This window comes from Aethalodelphis obliquidens, unplaced genomic scaffold, assembly GCF_003676395.1.
Source record: "Aethalodelphis obliquidens isolate GAN/ISIS:26980383/991018 unplaced genomic scaffold, ASM367639v1 scaffold9, whole genome shotgun sequence".
NCBI classification, from domain to species: Eukaryota; Metazoa; Chordata; class Mammalia; order Artiodactyla; family Delphinidae; genus Aethalodelphis; species Aethalodelphis obliquidens.
The window spans coordinates 39,129,931-39,142,090 of NW_020837953.1; the positions used below are offsets into that span (position 1 = coordinate 39,129,931).

General features: G+C 48.9%; 1 protein-coding gene across 1 annotated transcript in view; it reads right to left on the reverse strand.

Annotated features, from left to right (window-relative positions):
* The window catches only part of IGSF21 (immunoglobin superfamily member 21), a 160,190-nt gene extending 155,021 nt beyond the window's left edge, over positions 1-5,169 (reverse strand). Inside the window, exon 1 of the mRNA XM_027108292.1 lies at positions 3,064-5,169. The gene's annotated coding sequence lies outside the window, so the exon portion shown is untranslated. The remainder of the gene's footprint in view (positions 1-3,063) is intronic.
* Between the last annotated feature and the right edge of the window lie 6,991 nt (positions 5,170-12,160).

Below are 12,160 nucleotides of genomic sequence, written 5' to 3' on the forward strand. Positions count from 1 at the left end.
ACAACAGCCCTATTTTTCAGGTAGGAAAACTGAAACAAATTGATTCATCCACTTGTTCACTCACTGGACAAATATTATTTTGTATGAAACCCTTGCTAGTTACTGGGCCAGGCATGAGCCATGAATTGACCTGGTGGGAGATGCATAAACATAGGATCACACCCCCTGCCAGATTCTTCCCACTTTTGCATCTTCTAGCACTGAGTGCCCTTGTAATTTACCAAATCCACTGCTTGCTTTCTGCATGATTAATCTTAGCTCCCTGGTGAGATGAAGTTTTCTGTTGCTAGTTTTTTTTTTTTTTTTTAATCCTTCCATAATACACAACACTCTTAGGAATACAGAAGTGTTTAATAAATGCTCTGAAAGAGTGTAATAGAGACTGGTATTGTCGACTTGACTTCATAACTCCAGACTTACAAGTTCCACATTAGAGAGGCTTGCACATACCCAAATAGCTTTCTGGCAAGTACAGCTAAATCATATATCACACGTGTGTAGGTCAAAGAGATTCAAGGTCCAAGAAGGACTCAGCATGCCCTTGCTGGGTGCGAAGAAAACATGCCAGCTGCCTTTAGGAGCAGAGAGTAACCCCCATCGACAGCCAGCAATCAAACACGGACCTCAGTCCTACACCCACAAGGAAATGATTTCTGCAACATCCCTAACAAGTTTGGAAGTGGATTCTCACCCCGGGGGCCTCCAGATGAGAGCCCAGTTAGTTAACCCCTTGGTTCTGACCTTGTGAGACCCTGAGCAGAGAACTGAGCCTGGCCCACAGGGACTTCTGACCTACAGAAATGTAAGGTTAGAGATGGGTGTAGTTTTAAGCTGCTGAGTTTGTGTAATTTGTTGTGCAGCAATAAAGGCTAATATAACATGTTTAGCTGAGACTGCAGTAGCCAGGAATCTTTTTGAAGCATCAATCAAATTGTGCCACTCCCCTGCTCCAAGCATGTTAATAGCTCCCATCACACTGGACAGCCAGAGCCAAAGCTGTCTCATGGTCCAGAGAAGTCTGGCCTGGCTCTCACTACCTTGCTTCTTACCACTCCCTCCCTCTCACTCCATTCCAGCCAAACTGACCTCTTTGCTTTTCCATAAACATCACAAGCTCACTCCTACCTCAGGACCTTTGCACTTACTGTTTCTCCTTCCTGGAATACACTCATCCCAGCTATGCACATGGTTTGCCTATTCATTTCAGTTTGATCTTTGCTCACTGTCCTATCCCCATGGATACCTTCCTTGACCACCCAGTCTAAAATTCTCCAAAATTCCCACTTAGCATCTCTCTCTATCCCTAAAATTGCTTTATTTTTTATAACACTATTTCTCTGCTTAACAGTATATTTTAATTTATCCCTTTGTTTATTACCAATTATATAGACTCCTACCCCACCATGTCATTCATTGTTTGGAGAGGATCCATGGGCTGGCTCACTTTAGATGACCTTAGGATGATTGAGAATGAGTTAATAGCAGCAACAAGGACCCCTAGGAGGGGATGGACTTCCTCTGCTTTATTCACTGCAGTGTCTCCAGTACCGAGAACAGTACCTGGGAATCATCAATATTTAATAGTGTTTATGATGAGTCAGGCATTGCATTGGGTACCGTCTATTGCTTTAATGAAAACAACAAATCCACACCACCATTCTTTAACATTGACAGGCCATCTTACAGAGCAAGATTTTAAAGAACTCCCATAGGTAGGATTTTGTACCTTTCTCACTAATCCTTAACAGTCAGCATTCATAGTTTCCCTAACTCTGATCCTGGGCTACATTTTGATTAGAATCCTTCGTAAAGGTCACCTTGATTCACTTGTCCCCTGGTTCCAATTGGACTGTAGGGTTTCAGGGGAGCTTGGAATCCAAATGCTCGAGCAGCATCTCCTGGCTACAAGACCTGGAGTTGTATTTTATTTCCAAACCGATTCTTGTGATTACTTCCTTTCACAATGGGCTGCTTGAGTCATGCTGCCATAGCTTCACTTGCTCAGAGCCCCCATCTCCATCCTTCTCCTTGTCAGCAAGATAAGAGGGAGTTGGGGAAAGACCTGGATGACAAATGTCCCCTGTATAAACTGGATGGTTTCTCCACTGAGAAGGTAACTTCCCACTGGGTTCTGGAAGAAGAGACACAGCCCTATTCTTAGCAATATTTTTATCTTGAATGACTTCTCCCTTTGGTGATTTCAAGAGTAACATTTGCTTATTGTAGGAAATAAATAATACAAGAAATTGTACAGAAAAAAAAAAAAATCCCCTCTTGTAAACAACCGCACAGAAAAAGCCATTGTTACTATTCTGAAATTCTCTCTCCCTCTCTTTAACATGACTCGGAGATCCTAGTATCACTTGACATGAAAACGCAAATTCTCTTATGCCCAATTGTGAAGGTTAATTTTATGTGTCAACTTGAATGGGTCATGGGGTGCCCAGATTACGCATTATCTCTGGTTGTGTCTGTGAAGGTGTTTCCAGATGAGATTAACATTTGAATCAGTGGACTCGGCAAAGGAGATCACCCTCCCCAAAGTGTGTAGCTATCAACCAATCCATGAAGGGCCTGAACAGAGCAAAAGGCAGAGGGAGGAGGAATCTGCCCCTTTTTTTCCTACCTCACTGCTTGAGCTGGGACATCTCACCTATCTTCTCTTGCTCTGGGACTGGGATTTACATCATCAGCTCCCCTGGTTGTCAGGCATTTGGACTTGGACTAAATTATACCACTGGCTTTCCTGGGTCTCCAGCATGCAGACAGCAGATCGTGGGACCTCTCAGCTTCCATTATATATATATATATATATATATATATATATATATATATATATATATATATATATTCTGTTTTTCTGGGGAACCCTGACTAATACAGATTTTGGTATCAAGAGTGGTTCTAGAGGAAGAGAATTTTAAAGACGAGTTTTCTGAATTCGTTCTGGGGTTTCTGGAATTGGCTCTCCAATCTGATTAGATTTAAAGATGCTAATGACTCTATTTCTGTCCTAGTCAGTTCAGGCTGCTATAACGGAATGCCATAGACTGAGTGACTTACAAACAACAGAAATTTATTTCTCACAGTTCTGGAGGCTGAGACATCCAAGATCAAGGTACTGACACATTCAGTGTCTAGTGAGGGCCCACTTCCTGCTTCATAGACAAATGTCTTCTCTGTGTGTCCTCGTGAGGGTGAGGCAGCTCTCCTGGGTTTCTTTTATTAGGTTGCTAATCCCATTCATGAGGACTCCACCCTCATGAACTAACTACCTCCTAAAGGCTCTACCCCCTAACACACTGGGGTTTAAGATTTCAACATATGAATTTTGGGGAGACACAAACCTTCCGTCCATAGCACCAACATCATAATAATCTAAAACTTTTCCAGACTAGCCGAGAGAACGAGAGATTTCGTAAATCCTCTCAGATCCTGTATCTCCAACCTCAGTCTATATTTTAAAAAATTTAAAAGGGGTTTTTGAAAACCCAAACTGTAAGGAGAACATCTGCACCTATGAAGTAGTTTCCGCTGTGGGCTATACACTCCCCAGCTCAACGGGGAGGCAGGATGCAGCCCTGAGAGGTCACCTTGTCCATCCCCCTGCTTCCAGACTGAAACCAGGCCACTTTTTTCCATTCTTTAAAGGACTTCCCTCTAGTTCCTCTTCTGGCCCCACCCTTTGTCTTTCTTTTCAGAACTGAGAGAAACCAACTCATGCTCCAAAGGCAATTAGACACAGATTGCCTCGTCTGCATGTTTGTAAACTGGATGCCTCTCCCACTTGACTCAACCATCCCCAGGCCTCCTCCCCTTCATCTCCCCTCCATCCCCGAGCCTGTGCTCAGAGATGTCAAACCAACAGGCCCAAGCAATTGTAACTCAGGGAGTAAATCAGTGGCCAAATAAAAGAAACACATACACACCACAGCCAAATAGGGACGCTTGTGTGCCATTCATTGTTTGGAGAGGATCCATGGGCTGGCTCACTTTAGATGACCTTAGGATGACTGAGAATGAGTTAATAGCAGCAACAAGGACTCCTAGAGCAGTCGACCATGGTTGTTAAGTGCAGGTACTCTGGAGTCCAACTACCTGGGTTCATATCCCAGCTCTGCCTTGGGCAAGTGACTGTATCACTCTGAGCCTCAGTTTTCTCTTCTGTAAAACAGAGATCATAATAGGGTCAGAGGAGTTCATATTCTCAGAGCAGTGCTGGGGACCTGGTAAGCCTTCCACATCATAGGGCTTTTAGGATTGTGCTGTTATCATGTACTAAAGGCTGCCAGATGCCTTACCTCTGGCGTATGGACACTCTCCAGTCCCAATAGGACAAGGGCTGGTCACAACTTGCAGATAAAGGAAACAAGGAGCAGTAGTCGCCCAAGTGTGGCCCAGGTGAAATCCTGCTCATTTTCTGATTCCGTAGGGCCCACCAGCTAAGAAGTGATTTTTATATTTTTAAATAGTTTTTATATTTTTAAACAGTTATGTAAGTACTCACATAGTATGTTCGATTTCACCTCTTGGCCTGCAAAACCATCTGGCCCTTTACAGAAAGTTTGCCAACCCAAGGCTTTGAAAGGGTTAAAGGCTGGGAGTGGGATTCTGACCTCCAAGCTTGTCCTCTTTCATATAGCCTCTGTTGCTTCGCTTTTGAGTGAATGTATGTCTTTCAGCTCAGACTGAAGGATATTCAAATACTATTCATTCATTCAACAACTACTTATTAAGGGTGAGAGGCAGAGGAGGAGACACAGGCCAGCTCACTGCTGGATGCCTGCAGCCTCGCCCCACTTAGCCTTGCAGCAAGCAAAAGGTCTCTGGTAAACCCAGACTGATCAGAAAACACCTCCAGTGACTGACATCTGACGTCCTCCAGAGAAAGCCCGCCTACCACCCACGCAGAAGCTCAGTAGCTTCCAGATCCCACTGTCACATGCCTGGCCACAATGCGTTCTGTTTCCTCTCAAATTCTCTGGAATCCTGAAGAGCAGCAGGAATGGTGGCTCTGGTCCAAAGCCCAGCCCAGTAGGTCCACCAGATCAGGCCCAGAGTCCTCTCCCTGGGGTGACGAGGGCTCGGGTGACCCATGCTCTACAGCCTCCCTGGGCACCATTTTTGGTGTCTGTCCATTTCTTGGGCTTTATAGTGGTCTAGCAGGTGTGCAGCTCCAATCAGAAATAACATAGTCACGTAGGCGTGGAGAAGGGCCACCTAAAAGTAATGCAAGTGGTCATTCAGTGAACAGGAAAGCCAACAGCTGTGAGTTTTGGTTCCTAGCGCTGGCCTTGGGCCATCTCCGCCCCAGCCTCCGCCCCATGGGCGGTGAGATGGCGCAGCTCAGCTATTTTGAATACTTGGAGGTTTATGATAGGCTTCGGAAAATATGGGTGTTTACAGCCTTATTCTCATCGTGGGAAAACTGACATTAGGAAAGTACACGGTAGAAATCTTATGTACTTTCCAGAATGTAAACAGAGTTAAAAGTGAAATTGTCAGGAGGCAGCAGGGCACTCAGCGGTGGGAGACGAGCTGGGCAGGCCCGGAATGGAATTTTCCAGTCGGTCGGTGCTCTCCTGGACTACCTTGGCCGCTCTTGGGGTGAAAGGAGGGAGGGAGGGGTCAGAGAGGAAGGGAGGTTTGAGGTCATGGATTTAGCAGGGGAGTTTAATCAAAATTGGAGGCCAGAAATAAATGATTCTACTTCCAGGGCACAGAAATGGACGCCTGGGTCTTCTGGAGACCTCTCGCTGCTGACTGCTAGGAGGTTCTAACAGAAAAGCTTAGACTTAGCTGTAAAAGTTACAATCTTGGGGGTGGGGTGCCAGTGAAAACGGGCAGATTCTCATGCCTTGATCAGGGGAGAAGCGGGCCAGGCCCCAGGTATACAGCCCCCTTGTTATTTCCTTGAGAGTCTCAGCCCCTGGATACCCTGGGCCAATTCTGATGTCCATTGTCAGTCAATATGAAGAAGTAATTGGGACGAGAAGGCTGAGTCATTGTGGCTGCTGCCTGCTCAGCTGGGCTGAAGACCCCACTGGGAAATTTCTGGTTGACAAATTTCTCTAGCTCTTTAAAATTCCAGCGACAATTGTGTGCCTAGGTAGGAAAGCCTTCCCTTCAGCAAAATCCTTAAAATGTCCTTGTTGCTGGATTAACCCTGTGAGCCACAGTTCTGATTTCACCATTCCCTCTGCTCTACAACCTTCACTGGCTCCCCAGTGTCTGCAAGATCAAGTCCGTACACCTTAGCCTGGCCCTTCCAGGTGTCTGTCCAGCTGCCCTTAGAGCCACATCCCCAAAGAGCTCCATCCCCCCAGCACACACTCAGTCGCCGACCCAGCCACCCAGGGCTGCCCACCCACTCCAGGACGGCTCAAGAGCACTTCCTCCTCCAGCCCTTTGCTCAAGCTGCCCCCTCTGCCCACAACGCCCTTCTCATCCTTCTGCATCCTTCCAGGCTCAGCAACTGGTCCCTTGAGAGCCTTCCTGATTACGCTTCTCCCTAGTGTGGAAGAGACACTGTATCTTTGCTTGCATGAATGCCCATCTCTCTGACATGGCCCCCCGTCTCCTGTGAACACTATTATCTATTTACACACCCATCTCGGGCTTAGAACAGGCTGAAGCAGCAGGGGAGAGAATGGGGTTATGCATTTACCGCAGATCCCTCATGTGGGCCGTGGTAAGACATGAGATGACGCACGTGCAACTGAGCAGGTGAGCTGAGTGACCAAAGCTGCTTCCAAGGATAACGGGGGTCCTCATCACCTGAGTTAGGAAGGCTTGGCCAAAGGGTGGTACTGTGTCCCCCCAAAATATATGTTGAAGTTCTCATCTCCAGGACCTGTGACCTTATTTAGAAAGAGGGTCTTCGCAGACACAATCAAGTTAAGATGAGGATGGGCTCAAATCCAATATGACTGGCTTCCTTAGAAGAAGAGGAAGATTTGCACGCAGAGACACAGATGTACAGAGTGAGGATGCCAGGTGAGGATGGAGGCAGGGATGGGAGTAACGCATCAACAAGCCAATTATGCTAAGGATTGCTGGCGACCACCAGAAGCTGGAAGAGGCAGGGGAGGACCCTTCCCTAGGGCTGTAAGAGGGAGCGTGGCCTGGACAACACTTTGATGTTGGACTTCTGGCCTCCAGAACTGCAGGGAATAAATGTCTGCTGTTTTAAGCCACTTCGTTATGCCAGCTCTGGAAATTAATGCAGGTAAGATGGAAAGGAGGAAACCCGTTTACCTACTAGGCTCCAGATAATTCGTGTCCATAATCTCATTTAAATTCATTTTGTCTGGGACGCAGGTGGCTTTTTTATTTTATAACAAGCTGACCAAGACCCAGAGAAGGGACGTGACTTGTGCACAAACCCACAGTTAGGAAGAGGCAGAGGTGGGATTTGAACCCAGAACCAATGCGAGACTTCCCCCTGCCCCACACCTGACGGAGTCTCAAGGAGTCCCTGGCCAGGAGGGGAAGCAGCAGAACCCATGAGTGTGAGTCGCCTTTGCCCGGGTCTCTGGAGCCCCGTAGAACTGTCCTCACCTATCTTTCCTGTTCTCCGGCAGCAGACAATGCAGTTACCTGGGGACCAGTTCCTGTGGGATCTGCTGCCCAAGTATGAGCCCAGGAAGCTCAAGCATCTTATCTGATGAAGCAGGGAGGGGCGGCTGGCTCCCCATAAACTTTGCCCGTTTGTTAACATGTGTTCCAAGCTGAGATTACCCGGCGTGGAGCAGACAATGGAGACGATTGAATAAAGTCGGGAGTGTTGTGGCTGTGACTGCCTGAAGTGAAAGATAGTGAAGGAGGGGGATCTAGGGTGCTGGGGAGGGAAGAAGGGGGGCCGCTGCCCGCTCCCTCTGGGCTCTGTTACCACAACCACAGGAAAGTGGCACAAGGCACAGTTTCCCATCACGCAAAGGCAACATCGCCAAATAAGAGACCCAGGGAGTCAGTGGGTCCAGGATGCTGAGAACTTCAGAGTCAAGAGGATGCTCTACGTGACAAGCCCTCTGGGAGATGTCTCAAGGGGTGGTGCCCAAGCTGTACTCAGCAGACCTAAGGGATCTGAGGGGGCAGTCCCGGGCACAGGGGAGTCCCACAACAATCACTACTGTAACGGGGACCTTTGTGGAGGTTTTACTCCGTGTCAAGCACATCTTTTGTCTTATTTAAGCTTCACCGAGTTCTAGCATCATCCCCATTTTACAGATGATGAAACAGAGGCTTGGAGAGTCAAGTAATTTAAACCCATCACCTGACAGGTAAGTGGCAGGAGAGATTTAGGGGCATCTCCTAGATGGGGTGCGGGTCCCAAACCCACTCTTTAACCAGAGCAGCTCCCTTTTTATCTGTTTGATATATTAGGGTGCTTCTCAAGTCGTATGTAAAAAAAAAGTTTGCTTTAGAACAAAGGTCTACTTTTTTCACCTCACTTACAGGCTTTGAGACACAGAGCAACCACACTGGGTCCGGCATCCTTCCTCTCCACAGCTGAGCTGACAGGCACCCCAGGAAAGCTGCAGCTGGGCCCCCCCGATGCCACAACCTGCCGTCTTCTGCCCGTGTTGTCTGTCTGCTTCTCCGCCCCGCGTGCTGCTGCCTCACACCCTGCTTAGCCCCTCGGGATTCTCCACCTGCATCAGGCTTCTGCTCACTCCGAGATGCTCCTCTCCCCCTACATGGACCACCAGCCTTGCACCTGGCCCACACCTGATGTGGCAACCCAGCCTCAGTCCATGACCCACTGGGGAGGGGACCAGGCAGACGGAAAGGGAAGAATGGACCAGTCAGGAGCCCTGCCCACACTGTGCCACGGAGCCTGTCACCATCACAGGCTCCTTCTTGTGGTGGGCGTGTGGGCAGAGAGGGAGGGGGACAATCTTCCCGTTGTCATTTTATGCCACTTCTCGGCAAAGAGCAAATCTTTTTCCCTCCGTGATTTCATCAGATCCTCACAGCACCCCAGGAGTTAAGCGGGGCCGGGAGAGAGGTGACAGTCCGGGGGTCACCCAGCTATCAAGCTATGCCTAGGCTGTGTTCTGCCTGGCGCCCATTCTTGGACTTTTTCTTTAATACTCTGCTCCCTCTTTCGGTCCCGTGCATTTTGTGCTGCCCAGCTGCTCCCTAATTTAAGACTATTTCCCGGCCAGGGAGGGCTGTTTGTTTTGCTACAGCATGAGGACAGCTCCCGGCAGGCCTTGTCTAGTGTCACAAACTCATCTGGAGACTGTCTTTATTTTAAAGGCCTGGCTCTATGGTTTCTCTGTGTTTTATAGGCAGGAAAATAAAAATAGGGGTGATGAGTGATGAATGTCCCCTGGAGCCTGGCTGCAACTCCATCTCTCAGCTATTGCTCTAGTGGTCACTCCCCTCTGCACTGGCAGGGGCCACCCTGCCCCAGCGCACTGGCATTCCAGGAAGCAGGGCAGGCAGGACCCCTGCCCCAGGGGCACTGGAGCTGGCATCTGAGACCAGGACATGTGCTACCTCCTGGAGCCTGCTCTGGGCATTGTCTCGGAGTCCTGACCTCCACGGGGCCCTTATTCTGGTGGAGCTCCCCCCAGCAGTGGACCCTCATCATGGCCACTTGGAAACCGGGACCTTTTTGTCAATCCAGTGATGATACTGAGATAGATTCCATTAGACATTTCTTCTTCATTATAAATGTTCAAAGGATCGCAAAGTATCAGCTACACTTAAAAACTGAAATTTGAGGCTTCCCTGGTGGCGCAGTGGTTGGGGGTCCGCCTGCCGATGTGGGAGGCGCGGGTTCGTGCCCCGGTCCGGGGCGTACAGCAAAAAAATAAAAATAAACTGAAATTTTAATCCTGTGATAAACCATAATGGAAAGGAATTTTTAAAAGAACATATACATATGTATAGCTGAATCTCTTTGCTGTACAGCAGAAATTAACACAACATTGTAAATCAACTATACTTCAATTAAAAAAACTGTTAAAGAAACCCACAAAAACTATTTTTCTGTAAAAAGTCAGAATAATGTCTGTGAGTAATTAAGACCCTACTATGTGCCAATCGTTTTAAGTACTTTGGATTTTTAAATCCTCATCCTCTTTTTACAGATAAAGAAACCAAGGCCTCAAGATATTAGTAGACCCGCCCCATCAGCACAGCTAAGAAGCAGCCACCGTGACAAGACCGACACTGACTGAGGATGGACTCACGTGCCGGGCATTGCTCCAAGCCCTTTGCTTCGCCACAGTCCCCTGGTGAGGTAGTCTTGATTATTTTCCCAGCTGACAGATGAGGAAACAGGCTCAGAGTGGGAAAGCCACAAACCCAAGGTCACACAGCTTGAGTGGCAGGACGAGGATTGGAATCCAAGCAGGCCGCCCAACCCAGAGCCTGGATTCAAGCCCTCTCTGGTGTGTTCCAGAGTCCATCCTCTTCCCTTACACCCAGGGGCCTCTCAGTAAATTCCGCTGCACTGAGCACCGGTAGGCATAAGGCAAACCCAGTTACTAGAACATCTGGCTGGATGAACGGCAAAGTTGAAGACAGAATTTGGGGGGCTATATGCACAGGGGGATTCCCAAGGTCCAGAAAGGTTAAGTAACTCATCCAAGGTCACACAGGTCACCGTGGGCAGATGGAGACCTGGAATCCCAGGCCAGCCTTCCTCCTGGACTCTTGCATCTTCTGCATCCAAGGGACCCCTTTTGGGCCCAGAGTCCCACAGGCTTGCTGTCCAGGGCCACCTCATCTCTTCTCTCCGGGCCTTGCTGCCCTCCAGGTGCTGACAAGGCTGGGTTGCCTGCCCATGACCTTGGGAAGGGACAGGAGTGATTTTAGCAATCTAAACACACTCGTTCCTTGCCTCGAGATGCCCGAGCACTGAGTGATTTGTATGCTCTGAGCACGTCACCTTCTTTCAGGAGACAGAGAGGCTGCCTGAAAAGTCATTTTTCAGCATTTGACACAAAGTCTCTTTTGCTCTTTCGTGAAGCCAGATAAGCATCAGCAGCCAGGCCGATTAGAAAAAATATATACTTGGTATCGGGAAGCCAGGGAAAGACAGGAAGCCGCCCGTCAGTCTTCCTTCCTTGACTCATTCAGACGGGGGCGTGGGGCGCTTTCCCACCCGCTTCTGCGGCTCAGGGAGAAGGTTACCTTCTGGAGAGATCAGCATCCTGGGTAAACAGCATCTTCCTGGGGTTGGCAGCACAGGTCTGGGCTTGGGAGTCAGGAGAACAAGTATTCAAGTCCAGCTCTGCCACTTCCTAGGGGTGTGACCTTGGGCAAGTCACTTCCCTTCTCGGAGCCTCAGTTTTTGCATCTGACAAATGGGTATAAGAGTACCCACCTCATGGGGCTGTGATGCGGCTCAGATGAGATACTGCATAGAGCCACAGGATAGGGTAAACGGTGAGCTGGCCATATATGTCAGCCCTGACATAGATTGTTACGCGTGGCACCTCCAGGACCTCATGGAGCCCCCTGCTAAGCTTTGGCTGTGAAGACAGAGCCTGGGCTCTCTTGCTGGCATCTAAGTATATTGGTTGTTAAGCTCTTGGCCATGCAGTGTGTGTGGATTCTGCAGACAAACCAGCCCCTGTCCTCTGGGGGCTTTTGGCCACAGGAGGGAACTACCACATGGGGAATGGGCAGTCCAGCTCCATCACTAAGCAGTGGCACACAGAGACTGTTTCTCTTCCTTCCCCAAGCATGCCACACACCCCGTCCCCCCTCCCCCACAGCAGGGAGGACCCTCCCACACTCAGCAAGGACTCAGACGGTGCCCAAGACGTGGCCCTTCCTCCCTGCGATTATAGAATTCAGCTCATTGAGCATTTGGTGATATCCAAACCTCCCCCTTCTTTTCCCCCTGCCACCACCAGATCCATTCAGCCCACTGGCATCTTTCTCCTGGATCACAGCATGGCCTCCTTCCTGCCTCCCTGCCTCCAGCTTCACTTCACCCTGCTACTAGGAAAAGACTTCTACCACACCCAGTCCCTTGCTTAAAACTCTTCGATGCCTCTTCCCACCCCAATGTGTCTGTTTCAAGGGAGGGCTATCCCAACCCCCTCACCTTGGACACCTCCATCAACACTTCCTCTTCCCACCTGCTCTCTGGACACACCTGCCAGCTTCATCAAGCTGCCTGCAGGTCTGGAAA